We start from the raw sequence: 19949 nt of genomic DNA, 5'->3' as shown, positions 1-19949 counted from the left end.
CAACCGCTTATCCAGGATCGGGTTGCGGGGCAATAACTCAAGCGGGGGACCCCAGACTTCCCTTTCCCATGCCACATTGACCACCTCTGACTGGGGGATCCCGAAGCATTCCCAGGCCAGTGTAGAGATATAATCTCTCCACCTAGTCCTGGGTTTCTCCCAGCATCTCCTCCCAGATGGATGTGCCTGGAACACCTCTCTAGGGAGGCGCCCAGGAGGCATCCTTACCAGATGCCCGAACCACCTCAGCTCACTCCTTTCAATGCAAAGGAGCAGCGGCTCTGCTCTGAGCTCCCCATGGATGCCTGAACTTCTCCCACGTGACCACAGCAAGGTGATGTCAGCGTTTCCCAGTGTAGTTATGCAGATGTCATATTCTACCAGACACTACAGGTGTTCACCGGCTGTGACTTGCAAGCACTTTTATCTGAACAGCTGCAGGTCACAGGGGGACATGACCCCCTTTGTCTGTGGACGTCGCTGCTTTGGGTAAAATAATAAAAATGATACACCATAAAAAAACACTTCAATTTATTGAATCCCTCTTATCGGGTGGACAATACAAGTATGATCCTTCTGTTCCTCCGTAGATGACCCACGGTCATAGACGTACAGTCATGAAATGATATGAATGAATCAGTGCACGCTTATCATGTCCACATCTGCTGGCCCAGCATGTCCAGCCGGCCCTGCATGCATGTCCAGAGAGCAGCACGCATGTCCAGTGAGTGGCACGTGTGTCCAGCAAGCGGCACACTGAAGGGGAGACACTGCATCATGTGGACCATAGCTCACATGGTGACATGACATTCAGATCGTCAGCTGAGTGTTCACATGATCAGAGAGTCCATTTCACATGAAGCAGCCTGCCATGTGGATGTGCTGAGTGGCCGCTCCAGCCTGTGGCCAAAGTGATATATGTTTTTATGTATTTCCACGTGAGTACAGCAGGCACACGCGCATGCCTCATGGCATAGAGCTATAAGTTCTTGTCCTTCAAAATACGGTACAGAAATATCCCGATGGCTGACAGAGCTAAACAAATGCAATTATGTTTGATAACGAAGTAGATCTTTCCGTTGAAAGCTATGGCTCGGATTTACAGAAGAGATGACACGCTTCACTCCAAAACTCTTAACTTTTTCAGAGTCTGTCAGATTCTGGAATGTACAGTGGGGTAACGCGCTATTTATGTTGCAGGATGCTGTTTTACTGCCGCCATGATCATGGACATGGTCTTTTGAAAGACTGCTTGAACATGCAGACTGATTTCTTACATTGGAAAAAGGTCAGAATGCATTATTTTTAGGAGATAATGGACTTTCTATCTAACATGCAATAATTGTGAGAGAACTTGAGCTGAAGGCAGCGCTGCTGTGGAACATCTGGCCGGCGATCAATTGATTGCATGATCCATACCAGAGGACGAGTGGTCCTGGACATTTTGTCTGGCTGGCGAATCGATCCATGTGAGGATGATTGGACCTGGACATCTTGTCTGGCAGGCGACTCGATCTGTGTGAGGACGGGTGGACTGCATGTTCTCTGGCTGGCACAAGCGATGCGTGCGTGGGGGCTTCTTTGATGGTGTGGAGTTTTTATTTGGAAATCTTTACAGCTGTGTGAGTGGCATATAAATTTTTGTTGATTTTTGCTTTGTTTTCTCTTCAGTGAAGTTGGTAAGCCTTTTTTATTGTACTTCAAGAGAGTATGTGGAAATTTGTTTGTTGAGGTGTGTGTGTATGCAGCACAGCAGTGCACTGTTTTAAAGGGCACCTCTCAGCTGGTTTACTGCTGTTGTGAACATAGGCTGCTGGGCCATTTTAACCCACACGTCAGCTGTTTTATTGCCACATTGTACCTGGACATGAAATGTCTCCATGACATTGTTTTTCACAGGCTGATCACATAGATATAGATTTTTTTTTTTTCTTCACAGTTATATACAACACGTATAAGGGTTTTGTGTTAATTTTAACAGGCTGCATTTGTGAGTAATTTCATAAAGGTGCACTAAATTGTCTCGCGGCTGCTGCTTTTACGGACTGCATCAAAATTTTCAGTTTTCATTTTAAAAATGAGTCATCATAACACAACATCACACTTAAGTCAACTTTGGAATTAATCTGCGCCTCAGTTCTTAATGTTAGCAGATACTTTCCATTCAAGCGAGCACTGGTACACTTCTAATAGCTACGGCACCTGTCAGAAACACACTTGTTGCAAATGTTGTATACTTTGTGACAAAGTAATCATTGGATGGTCACTAACAGCCTAAATCTTAATTGTTATGATTTCAGTGCAACATGTCCTTTAAGCAAAAGAGTCTTGGAAACAATTTGTTTTGAGCCATATCTGAGACAAAATAAGCTTATTTATTTATTTTTATAGGCTGAAAGATTTTTTTAAGATGCAATTGATTTTTTATTTATTTATTTTTTTTTTTAGCTAAAACTGTATTTTAAGTGAATTTTCATTTATTCCATTAGAACATTTTTTGAATATGGAAACAAGGTGTATTAACTTCTAACAAATAAAAATAAATAAATAAATAAAAAAACTACCAATGGAACACGTGAAAATTAACTAAACTAACTAAATAAGATTTTGCAATTAACAGAGAAAAGTCATTCTGAGCTATACTATAGTTTACCTGTTATAGGAAGTCTTTTACAAACAGCACACCTTAAAAACCTTGTGGAGCAGCCGAAGGGTCTTACTTACTTTACACATTTTAACTCAAAATTACACAAATATACTGAGTAAGATGGTGACTGTGTATGTGTGTGTGTGTGGGGGGGGGGGGGGTTGAGTGCCTTATGTTTAAATGTTTTTATTTCTCAACAAAATGGTAGTATCTGAATATCTGCTGATCGCTCCCTTTTCCAGAACAAAATGAGCACAAACTCAACACTGTATGACCATGCATTCAGAAATAACTAAACAAATGAATCAAAATGAAATCCAGTAATTACACAGCAATGCATCTGGGCTCATCTGTAGCATTTTACAGATTCGTTATCATAAATTGCCTGTTAATTTAAAGCAAATTTCATTTCCACAAAGGCAAATAAAGCTATGAGAAACCTACTTTTAAGTTCTTAGTATCTGACTTTATACAATAACATTCTTTCCATCTCCCAAAATTGAAAAGCTGTGAAATTATTAATGTCTCTAAAAGTTTCCATTTATTACCACAAATACGTTGGTTTTGTTCTATTTATTTTAATGTAATTCAGGCTGGATTTTATTTTATTTTTAATTTGTGTGTATACACTGCCGCAAATGATTACTGTTTAGTTTGGTCCCCTGGCAGTTTTTGTTTTAGTGTTCATGCATTCATTTTTATTCAATACAGTGTTTAAAAAGGGTATAGCTCTGTAAATTTTTGATGGTGTCACATCTGAAAGGCTTACAGTGTAAACTGTGCCTATCCAGAACAAACAAAGCTGCTCATGACACAGACAGCATTCTCAAAGCCAAAATCACTTGGGCAGCTTTTTACAACTTTTTTCTGGTTGCTCAATAATTCCAAATATTTCTGAAGTTATCAGATATGTGTTTAGTGAAATGACAAGACTTAATCTAATTGTCTTATTGTGTTCCCAGAATAACCATTTACACTGCATGTACAATTATTAGGAATGTCTGACCATATCATCATTTCCTTGCATATTTTCCAACTTCAAGATGCATAAACCTGAATGCATATTGATTTTAAGCATTCTTGGGTGATATGTATTTGTGTAATGAGGGAGGGTGTGGTCTAAAGTGATTAACACCCTGTATCACAGTATGCATAATTATTACACAACTTCAAGCTTTACTAAATTATAAATAACTTTTAATGGTATGAGATAGAGACTTACTTTTTTTTGCTGAAAAGTTAACTCCGCGGACTTTCGAGCCAGCCATCGGCCATCTTTGTACACCTCATAGAAGCTGTGTGATGACGTGCACAGTGTGAGTGTCCAATTGGAATTGGTTCACCGTCACATGGTTTTCCAAAATCCAATCGTAGGGCAGATTCACCTCACGTGAAAAGCCAAAGATCATTTTCAGGAGTGATATGTTACTAGTTGGCCCATTTCAATAGCCCCCTGGATGCTCCAATGAGTATATACTATTGGGCTCCAAATGTGCCCTGCGCCATTACGCACAGTGATCACTGAAAGCAGACGGAGCAGAGGGAGAGCCTCTGATGACAATCGCACGTGCTCAAACAAAGAGTGTGTAACTATCAGGATTGCTCCACTAGTTTCCATGTGAATGTTACTGGATAACTCTGTTGCTTTTACAATGAAGACAAAAAAACAAAACAAAACAAAAAAAAAACGCAGAGACCATTTTGTATATATTGTTCAAAATGTGCATTTGTGTTTATAGTTTTAACCTTTTTGTTGTACAGTCTTTCACACAAGATCTCAAATTACCTTTAGAAAGTGTGAAAACAGTTGTTATAGTTTGCTGTGTGTTTTGAATAAATGTGTGTGGAAAATTATTTTCCGCTTTACTTTTTCCTTCCTTATTTTTGATTGTAAACCTTTATTACACTTATAAAACACAACAAAAGCATATACAGTATATTATGAAAGCACAGGGTGTCCTGAAAAAGAGACATAAAACTTGATTGTGGGATGCAGGGAGAGCTGTTAACAGCAATAATAAAACATTTATGCCAGTCAAGTGAACTGTCCAACAAATGCCCTCGGATCCCAGAGGGTTACGGTAAAATTAGACAAAAAGAGATTTAAAAGACACAAAAAAGTCAAAAATTGTGAAATCCCTTTCAGCGGGATGCAGCACTCTTCAAATAGCTACACTGTTTGGGCATGATCACAAACAAAGGTTTTGTCAATGAAATGTGGGGAAGAAAAGACAAAGTACAAAAACACTTGAAAAGAATTAAACATGGCACCACCACCAGGGGCCCATTTTCCTTGAATGTTACCACCATATACCAGAACTATAACCTACTTGGAGTGCCCAGAAGTACAAGGTGTTCAGTGTTCAGAGACATGGCAAAGTTAAGGAAGGCTGAAACACAACCCAGTCTGATGCCATTTTGTGACGGCATCACAAATAGCAAATTTATCTATGGTTTGTGATACCATCACGAAAAGGACTTTTTTGACTGGAGCACGAAATGCGGGGTAATGCAGGGGGGGATCTGTGGGGGTTAGGGTTAGGGTTTGGGGAAGAGAGAGGGTTCAGTTATGCTTAAGATTAGGAGAAAAGGTAGGGTTAGAAATAGCAAGAAAAAAAAAAAATGTGTCACTAAAGGATGACTCATTTTGTGGCAGGAGCATGAAAAAAGCACGAGACTGGCCTGAAAACACAGCCTTCACTGAACAAGACTCACAAGCTGAAACATAAAGAGTGGGCCAAAAAATACTTCATGATAGATTTTTCAAAGGAAATGACCGTGACTCTTGATGGACTACAGGGATGGGGCCATGTCTGGATCACTGATGGACATGCACCACCACTTCCAGTCACACACCAACAAGGTGGAGGAGGGGAACTGGAATATGCTGGTATTATCAAGGATGAACTAGTTGCACCTTTTCAGGCTAAAGATGGACCTGAAGAAAATTCCCAAACCTACTGCCAGTTTTTGGAAGATACTTTCTTCAAGCAGTGATACAGGAAAAAGTGTGCATCATTAAAGAAATACATGATTTAATGCAGGACAGAATTCTCCATCACATGCATCAAAGTACTCCACTGCTTGGTGAACCAGCAAATGCCTCAAAATTAGAGCCCGACCAATATGGATTTTTAGAGGCCGATGCCGATAACGATATTTGGATGAAAAAAAAAAGCCGATAATCATTAAATCGGCTGATTTGCCGATAGCCGATAGGTTCAGGATAAGGATATAGATCCTTATAAACTTACTTGTATGCTTTTGTCAGCCAATCAGTGCAGTGTGACGGTGAACTACGGGGGCCGGTGATGAACACATTTAAGCAGGGGTGTAAGCAGTTCTCAGTTGAATGGAGTCAGAGCTCTATCCACTGGACAAACTGTGCAAGGACATTTTACATTGCCAACACAAACATTATTTCAGTAACTGTTCTGTTCTGTTTATGAGAAATTATCGGCGTTCTATCGGCAAAATTTCGGCCGATAGTGAGTACTTTGAAAAGGGCTTATATCGGCCGATAATATCGGCCGGCCGATATATCGGTCAGGCTCTACTCAAAATGACAGAAAAATGACGTGCCTCCCTTCCTCACCTGACTTAAACCGTACTGAGAACCTGTGGGACCTTCTCAAAAGTAAGATTAACAGTGAGGGAAAAAACACAGCTCTTTGAGCAGCATTTAGGTGTTGCTGCCCCACAAGTTGTCAACAGATCAATAAACTCACAGGCTCCATGGATGTTAGGTTCATGCCAGTTCTTCAAAAGAAGGGTGGCTGTATTGCTCACTGAATAGTATTGAATTGTGAAAAGTGTTTATTTGTTATTTTGAGGTATTTGTTATACTTTAATGAATTCAAAATGAACAAGTGAGATGGAAAAAATTAGTTTTTCATTTAAAGCCCTGTCACACCTTGATGACTTAGCCAGCATATGTCAACGTATGAAAAATGTACCAAACACGCTGGATATGTCAGATAGGTTATGCAGGTGTCACACCATGATGATTCAGACAGCATATGCTGACACCTCCTGTTCCACAGAGCAGTCCCGGGTCAGTACTGCACAGGATGGTAAAGGACAGAATGGTTAAGTCTGCCTTGGTTCGAGTTTCCACCGTTGGCAGAACCCGTTCGTTTGGCAGGCAGAACACATAAATATTGACAGACACGTCATGGAGCATGTGTACGCTGTTGCATTGCCTCTCCCCTCCACACAGAGGCCAAAGAATGTAACTTATTTTATTTTATTTTACTTTGTTTTTGTCTTGATGGATCATGGGCTTTATTTTCATTGCATGCAGAATGCTGAAGAATCATGTGATGCCTGTGGTAAATGCTGACATGAATGAATGAGGCACTGTGACTGCTTCATGTCAAAAGTTTGGCAGCAGCATTTTGAACCAATTGGAGACCCCTAAGGCTGGACTGTGGTAAACCAGAAAATATAATATTACTGTAGTCCAATCTCGAAGAGACAAATGCATGAATCAGGGTCTCAGCATCAGCCATAGACAGGATGGGATGAATCTTCACTATATTTCTATGCGGAAGAAAGCAGTCCTTGTAATTTCTCTAATGTGGAGGTCAAAGGACAATATAGCATCAAAAATTACCCCAAGGTTCCTCACTTTGTCAGTGTGATGTCTGACTCATGAGCCTAGGCTAAGCATTAGCTGGTCAAATTGATGCTGATGTCTCACTAGACCAAGAACCATCATTTCAGTCTTATCAGAATTTAAAAGTAGAAAGTTGCTAGACATCCACCTTTTCACTGATACAAGGCAATCTTCTAAGGATTTTATGTGGATGAGATTGCCACAATATGTGCCCAAGGAGTGCTACATAAAGTGAGAAAAGCAGAGGGCCTAAGACATACCCCTGTGGAACCCCAAATTTCATGTCACTAAGGTTAGAGGTAGTGTTATTGTACAAAACACAGTGAGAATGACTGGTCAGATATGACGTTAACCATGCAAGGGTACTCCCTTGATAATGATAATGTTTAAACTCAAAGCCGTCATTTACCTGAATTCAAAAATGTTTTCTGTCCAGTGGGACAAAATAAATGACTTATTTGCCCTATGTTCACAGTAATAAGCTTTTACTTTTGGACATTTTAGTTCTGCATCAAAAAGTGTGAAAAAATGGAAGTGAATTTGTCTAAATTCAGACAATCACATGCACACAATGCTGAAGTATAAAACTGGGGAGCAAAAAAAAAAAAAAGTGATTGGGGGGACATGTGCTAATGCTCCCTCTGCCTCCTATGCCCATGTTACTAATCAGTAGTCCTTTCGGACCAGAGGTGCGTGCTCCCTTGTAGTTGTTAAACTGAGTCTGGCATGAAACTGGACACGTCTGAATCATTAAGTTTTGAGCAGAGGAGTGCTCGGTGATGATCAACGCATCCTGACAGCAGTGATAAGATGAGACAAATTCCTCGCATGGGAGACAAAACTAAGATCGATGTTGGCTTCTTGCAGAGAGGACAGGTGCAACTGTGTGCACAAGGTCATGAGATTTAAATTAAGTGATTTAGCTGTTCCACTGATAAAGTCTGATGATTAAACTGATTTTATTTTCAAAGACAAATCAGCACAATCGCCCTGCATTTATGAGTATACAATCTGGGAGAGCACATGGGTGGTGGGGAGGAGGTGATGGTCTGTATTATGTCTGGTGGTAATGATTAATAAAACACCAGCATCCAGCTGACAGATTGCATTGATTTGTGGCCAAGGTTGCTCAATAGTTGCGTAATGTTCCTTTAGGGGGCAAACAAGGCGTCAAACTGAGTCCAATTATGTTGACCCGACCTCACAGAGGCATCATCACCATCATTATCATCATCACCATGACAGAAAACAACCTAAAGTCTTCACTTCTGCGGCGCTGCCTGTTTTACTGAATAAACTGCGAGAGTAATTTTAAAGTCTTATTCCTGTGGATTTACCTGGAACATTATATTTGATTTTACGCAAAGTGTAAGATAAAGATTACAGTAAATAATCATTTTAATTATTATTATTATGATGATGATTACTGCCCGAGACTGTTTATTCTGACAGTAAGTTTCTCTGATGTCAGACTGTGTTTCTGACCTTGCCGGATGCACCTCCAGCAGCTCCTGTGGCCGCAGTCCGCTGCGCTCATTCCGGGCGCAAAGTCCGCATCCTGCCAGCGGAGTGCGCGCTCCGTGCGCGCTGCGGATCCTGGCTGCTCTGCTCCGGAGTACCGGTGGAGGACTGGCACATGGTCCTGAGCGAGTACGATCCAGATTCGGACGGGAACGCAAGACGACGAACTTCAGCTCAGCCGGCTCTCCGCGACGCAAGTGACGCGTGGTCCTCCGCCGCGCTCCAGAGGAGCCGCTGAAGTTGTGTTGCTTTCACAGGAGCAGAGGACACGAGGAGGAGTCAGAAGCACCCGGACGCACCTCCGCCGCTGCGCCAGCAGCAGCAGCCCGACATGTGAAGTCCATAGTGTGCGTAAAAGTGCAGACCGTCTGCTCCTCCAGGAGCCCCGAGACACTCACACCGACATGCGTCCTCCGCATCTCTCTCTCTCTCTCTCTCTCTCTCTCTCTCTCTCTCGCTCTCTCTCCCTCTCCCTCTCTCTCCCCCCTCCCCCTTCCTCTCTTACATTGTCAGCATGAATTCCATTAAAACATACCTACATTTTAATTAAGTATTTTCACTGTCGGTGAAATTTTCACATTTTCACAGGAGGCTTCAGAAATGGTAATTGAGAATATTTTTTTCTAATATCAGATTCTGTGCTGAGAGAGAGAGAGAGAGAGAGAGAGAGAGAGAATTAAACGAGATGCAGCACCAGTTATTATAGAAGGATGTAAGCCTATTTTTATACGAGTAAGGATTTTTTTTAATTAATCGATTATTGATTGTTTTCCATTAACTTGTCAGTTATATCACGATATTTTATTAAACTGTCTTCTCTTAAGAAAAAAAATCAAACCCACTATGTACCACTGGACATTACTCCATAAAAAAAAACAAAAAAAAACGCGCTGTCTTTTCTGGTAATCTGTATTTTACAATAAGGTTTGTTTGTGCAGTCAGCATTTAGCAGTTTAACAATGAAATACATAAAAATCTAAAATTCAAGTAACATTCAGGACTAGTAACAAAAGTGTAAACTCAAATCTCACACGGTCAAATAAAAAAAGTCCTTACAGTAAAATATGTGGCATTGTATTTCATGTTTAAAACATAAATTAATAAATATGGTTAAAAAAAAAGATTATTACTAGAAGTCACAGTATTTGGTGTCATTTTGAAAACTTCTATACAGTAATTAATGAGGCAGAAAGCTGCCATCATTCAGGTTTTCTTTCTGTCAAATGGTGTGACGGTGAAAATGTATATAAGTCTCGTTTTTACATTTTACTCGGTCCACATTTTATTTTGTTTTACCTTATCTTATGTTTATTTAGTTGTACATACGAGGGCTGTCAATAAAGTAACGGTCCTTTTTATTTTTTTCAAAAACTATATGGATTTCATTCATATGTTTTTACGTCAGACATGCTTGAACCCTCGTGCGCATGCGTGAGTTTTTCCACGCCTGTCGGTGACGTCATTCGCCTGTGAGCACTCCTTGTGGGAGGAGTCGTCCAGCCCCTCGTCGGAATTCCTTTGTCTGAGAAGTTGCTGAGAGACTGGCGCTTTGTTTGATCAAAATTTTTTCTAAACCTGTGAGAGACATCGAAGTGGACACGGTTCGAAAAATTAAGCTGGTTTTCAGTGAAAATTTTAACGGCTGATGAGAGATTTTGAGGTGATTCTGTCGCTTTAAGGACTTTTCACGGTGCGAGACGTCGCTCAGCGCTCTCAGGCGGCGTCATCAGCCTGTTCAAGCTGAAAACCTCCACATTTCAGGCTCTATTGATCCAGGTCGTCGTGAGAGAACAGAGAAGTTTCAGAAGAAGTCGGTTTCAGCATTTTATCCGGATATTCCACTGTTAAAGGAGATTTTTTTAATGAAAGACGTGCGGACGGGTCAGCGCGTCGGGACGCAGCCGCCGCGACGCTCCGCCACAGGAAAAACACCTCTGTTGAAAGCCTTAAGGACAAGTTGGAACATGTCCTGCCTGTTAAACAATTTCTCATATACTCACTCCACTGAAAGCCATCAAAAGCCGCCTGGATTTTACAAATGGTTATCAACACGGAGGTGTTTTTCCTGTGCCGCCGCACCGCGTCGGCTGCGTCCCGACGCGCAGATCCGTCCGCACGGATCCGTCCGCACGTCTTTCATTAAAAAAATCTCCTTTAACAGTGGAATATCCGGATAAAATGCTGAAACCGACTTCTTCTGAAACTTCTCTGTTCTCTCACGACGTCCTGGATCAATAGAGCCTGAAATGTGGAGGTTTTCAGCTTGAACAGGCTGATGACGCCGCCTGAGAGCGCTGCGCGACGTCTCGCACCGTGAAAAGTCCTTAAAGCGACAGAATCACCTCAAAATCTCTCATCAGCCGTTAAAATTTTCACTGAAAACCAGCTTAATTTTTCAAACCGTGTCCACTTAGATGTGTCTCACAGGTTTAGAAAAAATTTTGATCAAACAACGCGCCAGTCTCTCAGCAACTTCTCAGACAAAGGAATTCCGACGAGGGGCTGGATGACTCCTCCCACAAGGAGTGCTCACAGGTGAATGACGTCACCGACAGGCGTGGAAAAACTCACGCATGCGCACGAGGGTTCAAGCATGTCTGACGTAAAAACATATGAATGAAATCCATATAGTTTTTGAAAAAAATAAAAAGGACCGTTACTTTATTGACAGCCCTCGTATACTCTGAACAATTTATTGTTAAATTTTATTATCTTTTATTTGGCAAAACATTACTCGCACCACAGAAAGCACCTTTTTGGATTTGCACTCAAATCTCGTTGCAATGTAAATTACAATGACAATAAAGGCGATTCTGATTCAGATTTTTTCATTAAACATTTTTCAGTTCATTTCATCATTCACATCACATGACACTACGAACTCTGTGTTTTTAGTGTACTTTTAACATTACACTCTCCGGCCAGAACGCTTACAATATTTTATAAAATTAAAGTTTGTTTAATTTTGTGCAAATTACAGCATCTTCTAAAACCTCACCATGTACACATGTAAAATCGCTGGAGGCAGCATCACTATTCTGTGAACATCCATGAAATCTTACACTCATTCATATAAAATGGTAACGTTTGTAATTCGCAATGTCACGCTTTCTTCAGATGGCAGTAAACTCACATGCACAAATCATGTTCTTAAAAATAATTGTGTCAGTGACATGGGCTGCGTGGCAATATGTTTCACTCTAAGCGGTGCTGTGTTACATGAAACAGTAGACCAAGGCACAAACTGGAAATAGTACAAAAAATGTCCGCAGTGGGGAAAAAATCACAAACTGTTGTCGTAAAAAGCCACAAACCGACGGTAGACAAAGGCACAATCCAGAAATTGCACAAAAAATCTCAGCAGTGGGAAAAAAGCCACAAAACCGTTGTCATAAAAAGCCACAAACTGATGGCAGACGAAGGCACAAACCGGAAATGGCACAAAAAAATCTCCACAGTGGGGAAAAAATCACAAACTGTTGTAAAAAGCCACAAACCGATGGCAGACAAAGGCACAAACCGGAAATGGCACAAAAAATCTCCGCAGTGGGGAAAAAGCCACAAAACCATTGTCGTAAAAAGCCACAAACTGACGGTAAATGAAGGCACAAACCGGAAATGGCACAAAAAAATCTTCACAGTGGGGAAAAAGCCACAAACCATTGTCGTAAAAAGCCACAAACCGACGGCAGACGAAGGAACAAACTGGAAATGGCACAATAAATCTCCGCAGTGGGGAAAAAGCCACAAAACCATTGTCGTAAAAAGCCACAAACTGACGGTAAATGAAGGCACAAACCGGAAATGGCACAAAAAAATCTCCACAGTGGGGAAAAAGCCACAAACCATTGTCGTAAAAAGTCACAAACCGACGGCAGACGAAGGCACAAACCGGAAATGGCACAAAAAAATCTCCGCAGTGGGGAAAAAGCCACAAAACCATTGTCGTAAAAAGCCACAAACTGACGGTAAACGAAGGCACAAACCGGAAATGGCACAAAAAATCTCTGCAGTAGGGAAAAAGCCACAAACCATTATAAAAAGCCACAAACCGATGGCAGACGAAGGAACAAACTGGAAATGGCACAAAAAATCTCTGCAGTAGGGAAAAAGCCACAAACCATTGTAAAAAGCCACAAACCGACGGCAGACGAAGGAACAAACCGGAAATGGCACAAAAAATCTCTGCAGTGGGGAAAAAGCCACAAACCATTGTAAAAAGCCACAAACCGACGGCAGACGAAGGAACAAACCGGAAATGGCACAAAAAATCTCTGCAGTGGGGAAAAAGCCACAAACCATTGTAAAAAGCCACAAACCGACGGCAGACGAAGGAACAAACCGGAAATGGCACAAAAAATCTCAGCAGTGGGGAAAAAGCCTCAAACCGTTGTCGTAAAAAGCCATAAAAAGCCACAAACCGACAGTAGACGAACATAGACATTATAAAGAAGAGTACTGCATTGGTTACTGAGGCGCAAGAAATGCGGCCACCATCTTGGACCAGTCATTAGTGATTCTATCACAAGGCTGATGGCAGACGAACATAGACATTATAAAGAGGAGTAGATGCCGCAATGGTTGCCGATGCGCAAGAAATGCGGCCACCATCTTTAAGCGGTCATCATAGTGATTCTATCACATGGCACAGTAAAGGTTTGATTTTATAATCTTATTTTCTTTTTAAATCTTTCTAAAATAATAGGTGTGAAATACCAAGTGATCCACTACTTTTGGAGGGCACTGTATCCTAAGCTTATGATGAGTGCAAAATCAGTGTGGTATTATTACTGTTTTGTTTAAGAATGTTTCATTTTCACTGTTGCTGCACTTTGTGTGAAATCATAGTCACATCTTATATCATATTGATATGATATTATTGCAATATGATAATTTGGCCATATTGTAGGCAGAAAAAGAAAAATGCTTAAAAAAGTGGTGAGTCTGGGGGGAAGAGCTCCCCAGGAGCTGAAAGGCAATATATATATATATATATATATATATATATATATATATATACTCCTCCGCAGGTCTGTCTCAATGTGCTGAAAAAGTGCTGATGTCCACGTCTTTTCACAATTGCTGTGCTAGTCAGATGACATACTAGTCAGACAGCATCCAGTTTAGAAATGAACGGCACATTCTACTGTTACAGGAGTTTTTGCCATGGAAAGAGGAGTGGAGTTCCGCGCGTCACGGTGGAGCCGCATGGCGCAAAGCAACAGCGTGATGAAGACTCACAGGACATGTTGGGGTATGTCCAGCTCATGCTCAATTTCTCGGATAATCACACAACTGAAAAGCAACCGACAGCCGTCTGAAATCCACCTGAAAGCCGTCCTGTGAGACCAACACGGAGGTGGTTTTGTGCCGCGTAATGACCGTCTCGGTGGCGCATCCCTCCGCTTTTCTTTCCATGAAAAAAACTCCTGTAACAGTGGAATGTGCCGAAAAAGTGCTGATGTCCACGCCTTCTGCCTTTTTGTGAAAGTCAGATGACGTCCCGGATCAACAAAGCCTTCACATTGGAAATGATCTGGTTGTTTCAGCGGGGTTTGAGCCTGCCGATCGGCGCTCGGAGCACAGCGCACTCTCAGCAGTTGTGGGCGGTCTTTAAACTGTCTGGATCACTCCTTAATCTGTGTAATCCCCATAAAATCGTCCCTGAAAGCCATATTAATTTTCCGAACGGTGTCCACCTGGAGGTCTCTCACAGTTTCTGGAAAAACATTGATGCAGCAAAGCTCCAAATCGTTCAGACATTTATTCGCAATAAAAAATGACGAGAGGGGTGGACCAGTGCTCACACAAAGCCTGCTCACAGGTGAATGACGCAACCGACAGGCATGAAAAAAACTCACGCATGCGCACAAAGGTTCATGCTTGGCTGATGCAATCACACGTGATTATATGGTTTTTGAAAAAAATAAAAAAGTGGGATACTTTTCTAACAGACCTCGTATATATATATATATAAAGGTCATGCTGGAAACCGTTAATAGTGTGAAAACAAGAAGTCATCAGAGTGATGACGTCCTGTGATACCCAGGCTGCTGTAAAAACACACTATAGGACTATCTGAATGATGTTCAAGTCTGGATGAGAACTACCTTTCTGAATCTTAATAAAAATAAAACTGAGATTTTAGTGTTTGCGCAAAGTGATTGTTGCTGATTGTTTTTAAGTGCCTGCATTGTATGGGCCCAATATATCTGAGTGAACTCTTGCAGGCATACACTCCACATATACTAGGGGAGCTACGACTACTACCTTTGCACCCCTCCAGGACTAAAACAAACCAACCTTTTTATGTTCCTGAGATGACCCCAAAACACAATCAGGATGTTCCCAAAAATAAAAACTGGCCTCAAGCCAGTTTTTAAGATGGCATCCAAGATGGACACCAAAAAATAAGTTTTTTCACTAAAACACCTTTAAACAACATATAACACACCAATTAGCTAAACTGCAGGATTGTCTTACAGACATAAAGACATGGATGACCTCTAATTTCCTGCTTTTAAAATCAGATAAAACTGAAGTTATTGTACTTGGCCCCACAAATCTTAGAAACATGGTGTCTAATCAGATCCTTACTCTGGATGGCATTACCCTGACCTCTAGTAATACTGTGAGAAATCTTGGAGTCATTTTTGATCAGGATATGTCATTCAAAGCGCATATTAAACAAATATGTAGGACTGCTTTTTTGCATTTATGCAATATCTCTAAAATTAGAAAGGTCTTGTCTTCAGTGATGCTGAAAAACTAATTCATGCATGTATTTCCTCTAGGCTGGACTATTGTAATTCATTATTATCAGGTTGTCCTAAAAGTTCCCTAAAAAGCCTTCAGTTAATTCAAAATGCTGCAGCTAGAGTACTAACGGGGACTAGAAGGAGAGAGCATATCTCACCCATATTGGCCTCTCTTCATTGGCTTCCTGTTAATTCTAGAATAGAATTTAAAATTCTTCTTCTTACTTATAAGGTTTTGAATAATCAGGTCCCATCTTATCTTAGGGACCTCGTAGTACCATATCACCCCAATAGAGCGCTTCGCTCTCAGACTGCAGGCTTACTTGTAGTTCCTAGGGTTTGTAAGAGTAGAATGGGAGGCAGAGCCTTCAGCTTTCAGGCTCCTCTCCTGTGGAACCAGCTCCCAATTCAGATCAGGGAGACAGACACCCTCTCTACTTTTAAGATTAGGCTTAAAACTTTCCTTTTTGCTAAAGCTTATAGTTAGGGCTGGATCAGGTGACCCTGAACCATCCCTTAGTTATGCTGCTATAGACGTAGACTGCTGGGGGGTTCCCACGATGCACTGTTTCTTTCTCTTTTGCTCTGTATGCACCACTCTGCATTTAATCATTAGTGATCGATCTCTGCTCCCCTCCACAGCATGTCTTTTTCCTGGTTCTCTCCCTCAGCCCCAACCAGTCCCAGCAGAAGACTGCCCCTCCCTGAGCCTGGTTCTGCTGGAGGTTTCTTCCTGTTAAAAGGGAGTTTTTCCTTCCCACTGTAGCCAAGTGCTTGCTCACAGGGGGTCGTTTTGACCATTGGGGTTTTACATAATTATTGTATGGCCTTGCCTTGCAGTATAAGGCGCCTTGGGGCAACTGTTTGTTGTGATTTGGCACTATATAAAAAAAAATTGATTGATTGATATAAACAACTTAAATATCACAGTCCTGGGATGGGGGGTGCAAAGGTTGTGGTCGTAGCTCCCCTAGTAATAGGGCTCTGAGGTCAGCTGACCACCTTCTCCTGGCTGTTCCTGAAGCCAGGCTTAAATCCAGAGATAATAGAGACTTTTCTGTGGCAGTGCCACGACTCTGGAACAATCTTCCGCTGTCTGTCAGGTCCTCAGAGTCTGTATGACAGTTTAAGTCCAGACTGAAAACTCATCTCTTTTCCCTGGCTTTCAACACTGGCTAAGTGATATATAGTGGTATATACAGTTATTGTATTGCTATTATTGTGAAGCACTTTGGTCAGCTGCAGCTGTGTTTAAACGTGCATAAATAAACTTGAACTGAATTGAACTGATGTGCACATCAGCGACACAGTGATGAGCAATTAACCAACTGACGTGTTTGCAATTATATAGATGGATATAAAGCCATGCACAAAGTGATGCGTGAAATGACACTAACAGTTGCTGTGTTAGCGTTGTTAGAGGACCTTTGAAAAGGTTCAATCTGATGTTAGCATGTACTCAGGGAAAGCAAGGATTTACTTTCAAATGATGATAAGTAAGTCCCTTTGGCTGCTCCCTTGTTTGCACTCGGGGTCGCCACAGAAAATCCAAGGTGGATCTGCATGTTGAATTGGCACAGGTTTTACGCCAGATGCCCTTCCTTCCTGACGCAACTCCACTTCACATGGAGAAATGTGGCAGGGGTGGGATTCGAACCGGGAACCTTCTTCAGAGAAACCTAGTGCACTAACCACTTGGCCACCACCCCTGCTTCAAACTTCATAAACCAATTTCGATTACCAAGGTCACTGTTACTGGAGGTGCGCACAGAACTGTAGCCGGCCTAGAGCATAATACAGGGAGGAACAAGGGGTTGTCTTTGCCCACATAGGGGCTGACCATGCTAGCATCCTGACATAATGGACATTCCTGCATGGCTGGCTGATCGGTCAGGCGTGTGCCAGTCAACCTTGCGCAGAGCCATGCCAACTGTATGGAACATGGTCATGTGAATCTCATCCAGGTACGTTCCAATATTACAGCGCATTTTACAGCGAGAGCCGGTGTCGCAGACCAAATGGTCCCCCTAAAAATCGGTCCCCCCTGATGACATGGTTCACGGATTAACACCTTGTTTCTGCACACCAGTCATCATCTATCTCAGCGACAGATATTCAAAACTTTTGTACAACAATCATTTCCACATAAATTCAGAATTATTTCATCATAAAAGAAAGAGGAAGTGATCAGAGCGCCGTGGCTAAATGAGCTGCTAGCTGATGCATTCACTGCGCGTCGGACATTTCAAAGCATTACGGAATTTCGCCTCGTTTCTGCTTAAAACGGCCTCGTTTCTGCTTAAAACTGACTTTAGAATGATTTAACAGGGCTTACCTTTATCATCTGATGGTTACTAATCCCATTAATCCATTTGATTGCTTTGGGTGAAGAGACTCCATCTCAGACGTGCTGCTGTGGTTCGAAATGACGTATGCGCAGATGCAAAAGGCAGACCGATTTTTTTTATTAATATGTTTTCTTTTTCTTGATTGTGGAACTAGAGAGCTTCTTAACAAGCTCCCAACTGTGTTCAGTATTTGTCAATAAAAGCACTTAATGTTAATGTCACACAGTGTCAGCCACTGTGCACCTAATATATTTTCTGTCTGTGCGAGCACCTCAGTTGAGCATTTACACATACAAACACATTTAATTTCTGTTTTATATTACAGTGTGCAGAGAAAACTGAGATCTAATCACAGCTTTTGTTGTTTTTGCACGTTGTGTCTGAAAGTTCTTTAATTTTTACACAAAACAACACAGAGACAATGGCGGGCATCAAATCAAATCAAATCTATATATATATAGCACCAAATCACAACAAACAGTTGCCCCAAGGCGCTTTATATTGTAAGGCAAAAGCCATACAATAATTACAGAAAACCCCAACGGTCAAAACGACCCCTGTGAGCAAGCATTTGGCGACAGTGGGAAGGAAAAACTCCCTTTTAACAGGAAGAAACCTCCAGCAGAACCAGGCTCAGGGAGGGGCAGTCTTCTGCTGGGACTGGTTGGGGCTGAGGGGAGAGAATCAGGAAAAAGACATGCTGTGGAAGAGAGCAGAGATCAATCACCAATGATTAAATGCAGAGTGGTGCATACAGAGCAAAAAGAGAAAGAAACACACAGTGCATCATGGGAACCCCCCAGCAGTTTAAGTCTATAGCAGCATAACTAAGGGATGGTTCAGGGTCACCTGATCCAGCCCTAACTATAAGCTTTAGCAAAAAGGAAAGTTTTAAGCCTAATCTTAAAAGTAGAGAGGGTGTCTGTCTCCCTGATCTGAATTGGGAGCTGGTTCCACAGGAGAGGAGCCTGAAAGCTGAAGGCTCTGCCTCCCATTCTACTCTTACAAACCCTAGGAACTACAAGTAAGCCTGCAGTCTGAGAGCGAAGCGCTCTATTGGGGTGATATGGTATTATGAGGTCCCTAAGATAAGATGGGACCTGATTATTCAAAACCTTATAAGTAAGAAGAAGAATTTTAAATTCTATTCTAGAATTAACAGGAAGCCAATGAAGAGAGGCCAATATGGGTGAGATATGCTCTCTTCTTCTAGTCCCCGTTAGTACTCTAGCTGCAGCATTTTGAATTAACTGAAGGCTTTTCAGGGAACTTTTAGGCCAACCTGATAATAATGAATTACAATAGTCCAGCCTAGAGGAAATAAATGCATGAATTACTTTTTCAGCATCACTCTGAGACAAGACCTTTCTAATTTTAGAGATATTGCGCAAATGCAAAAAAGCAGATTTGAACATATTTGCTTAATATGCTCATTGAAGGATATATCCTGATCAAAAATAACTCCAAGATTTCTCACAGTACTACTAGAGGTCAGGGTAATGCCATCCAGAGTAAGGATCTGGTTAGACACCATGTTTCTACGATTTGTGGGGTCAAGTACAATAACTTCAGTTTTAGCTGAATTTAAAAGCAGGAAATTAGAGGTCATCCATGTCTTTATGTCTGTAAGACAATCCTGCAGTTTAACTAATTGGTGTGTGTCCTCTGGCTTCATGGATAGATAACGCTGGGTATCATCTGCGTAACAATGAAAATTTAAGCAATGCTTTCAAGTCATCAAATCATCAATCACATATTCCATATGTATGGTGCCATCAGCATGACACAACCAAACTATTTGAATACATTTGCATATTCAGATAGAGGCGTGGCCAGGGAGGAGTTTAGTGCATGTGCTCGTGTGCGAAATTCCACATTCAGTGGGATTGTCAAACCGAATGTGCGTGGATTTATGCCTACACACACTTTGATACATTGGAATATATTTGAGTTTATGCCTGATTAAGGGTTTTGGTGTATGCCAACTTATATTAGAAAGTCAGTGCAAGTCTTTGTACATGAGGCCCCAGGAGACTATATTCCCCATGTGTATTTTG

Source organism: Thalassophryne amazonica, chromosome 19 (assembly GCF_902500255.1).
Source record: "Thalassophryne amazonica chromosome 19, fThaAma1.1, whole genome shotgun sequence".
NCBI lineage: Eukaryota > Metazoa > Chordata > Actinopteri > Batrachoidiformes > Batrachoididae > Thalassophryne > Thalassophryne amazonica.
Note: the sequence above shows the minus strand (reverse complement) of the source record.